Below are 4,894 nucleotides of genomic sequence, written 5' to 3'. Positions count from 1 at the left end.
GTCCTCCAAAGCCTGGCTCCATCAGCGACTCCCCAAGCAGCCTTCTGGGGTCCCCACTCCAGCCTGCTCTGACCTCCCCAAGCTCTGACCCCAGAGGACTACAGATGTCTGGTTCTAGCTCAATCTGCCCCCATCTGGGGCTCCAGTTCCAACCAGCACAGGAAGGACACAGGGGGACATGGTTACATATCTGTTGCCTATTATCAAACATGAGCCAAGGAAGAGAACATTAGCTGTCTGATCCTGGGCTCAGCTCTTGAACTCTCTGAGCTCAGAGCATGAAGGAGGCCTGCCCATCAGGCCTTTATAGGGCAAGGGTCAGCAAACATTTCTTTTTGTAAAGAGCCAGAAAATAAATACTTGAGGCTTGACGCACCAGAGGGACAACTTCTCAGAAATGTCTAAGGCAGCCACAGGCAATATGCAAATGAATGGGCATGGCTGTGTCCCAGTAAAACTTTATTCATGGTACAGAGATGGGAATTTTATACAGTTGTTATGTGTGGTGAGATATTAGTCTTCTTTTGGTTTTTAAAGATTTTTTTTTTTTTGATGTGGACCAATTCTCAAGTTTTTATTGAATTTGTTGCAACATTGCTACTGTTTTTGTGTTTTGGTCGCAAAGAACGTGAGATCCCTGATCAGAGACTGAACTCACACCCCATGCATTGGAAGCTGAAGCCTTAGCCACTGGACCACCAGGGGAGTTAGTACTCTTGGCTTTTAAAAATTCACTTAAAAATATAAAAACATTCTTAGCCCATAAGCCATACAAAAATAGGCAAGGGGTCGGACCTGGCCTGTGGGTCAGGGCTTGCTAACCCCCATTCTATTTTTGGGGCTCCCCCAGTGGCTCAGCTGGTAAAGAATCCGCCTGCTAATTCAGGAGATGCAAGAGATGTGGGTTTGATCGCTGGGTGGGGAAGATCCCCTGGAGAAAGAAATGCCAACCCGCTCCAGTATTCTTGCCTGGAGAATCCCAGGGACAGAGGAGCCTGGAGGGCTACAGTCCGTGGGGTCACAAAGAGTCAGACACGACTGAGCATGCATGCATGCATTCTACTTTTTTAGGCAGCATGTCTCTACACAAAACTGTCAAGCTGCACTCTGAAGGTTGGAGCATCACTTTGTAGTTAAGTTCTAACTTGATTTGTAAGAGCAAAAGGGAAAAATAAATGCAGGTAATTCCATGAGGATTTTCTAGAAAAACAAATAAGGAACATAGCCAAACTTCATTAGAGGTGAGATTTCATCTTTGTGAAAACAGTTGCTAGATAGTGAATGTATCTCCCTGGAGACACGTGGACATATGTCAACACACAGAGAATGAATGGTATGGTGGAGGTGTCCCCAAATGCAATGGGGTCTTACTCCAGAGAGGACGGTCTGGGCTGAGCAAAGAGGAAGGAGGTGGAGAAAGATTAAGCTTCATTTCTAGTTTTCAGTGGCAGATTTGCATTTGATGTGTGCAATTAAAAAAACCAAACAAACCCACCGGACTTCCCTGGTGGTCCAGTGGTTAAGAACTGGCCTTGGAATGCAGGAGACACTGGTTCAGTCCCTTGTTTGGGAAGATCCCACATGCCGTGGAGCAACTAAGCCCACATGCCCAACTAGAGAGCCCAAGTGTCATAAGACCCGACCCAACACAGCCAGATCAATCAGTCAATATTTTTTAAAAAAACAACCTACATTAAAAATGAATACAGGACTTCCCTGGTGGTCCAGTGGTTAAGACTCTGGGTTTCCAATGCAGGCGGCAAGGGTTTGATCCCTGGCTGGGGAACGAAGATCCTGCATGCTGTGTGGTGTGGCCAAAAAAAAAATTAAGAAAAAATGAATACAGGGCTTTCCTGGTGGCTCAGTGGTGAAGACTCCGCCTGCCAATGCAGGAGACACAGGTTCGATCCCTGATCCCGGAATATTCCACGTGCTGCAGAGCAACTAAGCCCCGTGCACCACAGCTACCGAGCCTGTACTCTAGAGCCCAGGACCCGCAGTTACTGAAGCCAGAGCTGTAGAGCCCCTGTTCATCAGTAGGAGAAGCCACCGCAGTGAGGAGCCTGTGCACCTCAACTACAGCGTAGCCCCTGTTCCCTGCAACTAGAGAAGAGCCTGCACAACAACAAAGACCCAGCACAGCCAGAGACAGAAAATAAACAAAATTTTAAAAATGAAGACAGACCAAGAGAATTGAAAACACACATCCACTCACAAACTCGTCCAGAAAAACGAGAGAAGCCCTGACACTCGCTACCACGTGGACAGACCCTGAGGACACGGTGCTCAGTGAGAGAAACAGACACAGAGGGACGCACAGGGTGAGACTCTGCTGATGGGAAACGTGCAGAGCAGGCAGGTCCACAGACACAGATTCCTGGTGGTCAGGGGCTGGGGAGGGGGTGGCAGTGACTGCTCATGGGGATAGGGTTTCTTTTTTTGGGGGGATGGCATTTCTTTCTGGGGTGATGAGAATGTTCTGGAATTAGAGCAACGGTTGCACAACCTTGTAAAAACAATAAAAGCCACTCAACTGTACAATTTAAATGGCTGAGCTTGCTGATATGTGACATATCCCCACACAAACTCTAAAAGGAAGACAGTGAAATCAGAGTAAGGCTTGGGCCTGAGTTAACTGTATGCTGCCAATTTAGTTTGGATAAGGTAGAATGACTGTGTAAAATAGGATTATAGGGGAGCTTGGGTGAAGGGGATGGGGGACTTCTCTGTGCTATTTTTTGGTAAAACTTGTGTCTTCAGCTATTTCAAAAGAAAAAGGTAACAATAACAATTATTGTTATGGAAATGGGCTTCCCCGGTGGTTCAGCGGGTAAAGAATCCCCCTGCAATACAGGATTGAACTTGGGTTCAATCCCTAGGACAGGAAGATCCCCTGCAGGAGGAAAATGGCAACCCACTCCAGAATTCTTGCCTGGAGAATCCCATGGACTGAGGTGCCTGGTGGGCTACAGTCCAAAGGATCGCAGAGTCAGACACAACTGAAGTAACTGAGCATGCACCTTATGGAAATAGATCTGAGATTTGACTGTGGACCAGATTTGGCCCTGAGCAGCAAAGCAGGAACCAGAATTAAGAGGGCAAATGGCTCCCCAACCACCACCCCACCACCCGCTTCCCCTACCCCCCACCCCATCACCTCGCCAACCATGCCCTTTGCCAGGAACAGAGGACCCAGGATCTTACAATGGAAACACCCAGGCATGCAGCAAACACCTTTAAATTCAACAGCCCAAATGGCATGAGGAGATTATTAGTTTTCTGTAAGATTTGATTCAATTAATTATTTCCCAAATATCAGCCTATCCAGGCAAGCAAAAGCAAACAGAGATAAATCCCAGCCTGGTCTTGCTTCATCTTTTAAAGGCAATTAACTCTTCCTTATTAGCTTTTAATTAGGGAGTAATAATGGCCTCATTAATACGCTTTATTATACTTGTCACCAGGCAGCTGTTCTGAACAGATTCTATGATCAGATGGCCATGGCCCTGGTGTCAATGCATTGAATCCAGCAAAGCCAGGGGTTCAAGGGCTGTGCTCAGCCCTTCTCCAGGGGATGCAGGGCTGGCCCATTGGCTCCACTTATTTCTATCCTTGTGCCCCTTTTAGGGGATTCACAGGGTCTCCTGACTCCTGCTCTGGGCTGATTCCCCACTCAGAATCCTCCCAGAGACCCCAGTTCTCTCCGAGCAAAATGAACAAAGGCCAAGCTCCTCCGTGAGGCCACCTCCCACTCGCCCATCACTCAACCTGGTGGCCGTGAACTGCCCTGACCCACCCATGCATTGTCCGTCATTTGCTCTACAGTTAGATACAAGTGAATCAGTGCAACCTTCGTTGGAAGAGCTCCATGCTGGAAACCCCAGCTGGAGAAGATTCAGGAAGAAGCAGTGAAAAGCTGAGATTAAAAGCCTCATGAAATACCCACAGGTGGCTGAGGGCATGAATGACTTCACCCAGTTTCACGTGCAATCACAAATGTCCATTGACTGGTGAGCACACAAACTGTGGCCCAGCCATGCCACGGAATACTATACAGCTGTGGAAAAGGAACTCCATGCTGAAACACCCAACAAGGTTGTCTCGAGTGCATTGTGCTGAGGGAAGGAAGCCAAATACAGATGGTACGTTCCTCGGGATTCATCTGCAGAAAGTTCTAGAACAGTTTACACTAATCTAGAGGAATGGAAAACAGAATAATGGTTCGGAGTTTGGAGGGAGATGAAGAAATACTGTGGAGGCAAGGAGATGCTCCATATCACGTTTTGCTTGGTGGTGGTTTTTCACGAGGATGCGTTTGCCAAACTTACAAACACGTGACTCAAGATATATTTATGGACTGTAAATTACATTTCAGTCAAAAAATATTAGATGGGTGTTAAAATGTAGACCAAGTATATTTAATGATATGAAAAATGTCCACAGAGGAAGGCTAATTGAGAAAGGCAGTTCAAACAGGCACAGCCATACTATCCTCATTTTGTGGGGGAAATATACCTTTCTGTCTGTGTGCTAGACATTCACAAAAAGTTTTATAAAAATTGGATCAGTGGCTTGGAAGTGATTCATTAAAGTGTAAAAGCCATGCTAATACAAGGTAAATACCTAGAAATATGCTGTAGGCATGAGTGGGAGCTACAGATCAGCCCAAATAGGAAACAAAGAATCTGTATGTTCCAGGACTAGTCAAAGCTGTGAGCGTGAGGAATTCTCACGACCACTGGACGGAGTGTGAATGAAAAATACAGCGATCAATTGGTATTTATCAGCTTTGTGGTCACTTGAGCCCTGTTCCTGGTGAGCTAATGATTAGGAAATACTTTTGAAAGATGACGTGGGGCCCCGAGCAATCTGAGATGCAAAAAAATATCACAGA

The sequence above is a fragment of the Oryx dammah genome, unplaced genomic scaffold (genome assembly GCF_014754425.2).
Source record: "Oryx dammah isolate SB20612 unplaced genomic scaffold, SCBI_Odam_1.1 HiC_scaffold_5, whole genome shotgun sequence".
Lineage (NCBI taxonomy): Eukaryota > Metazoa > Chordata > Mammalia > Artiodactyla > Bovidae > Oryx > Oryx dammah.
The sequence above is the reverse complement of the archived record's forward strand: the minus strand, read 5'-3'. Positions refer to the sequence as shown.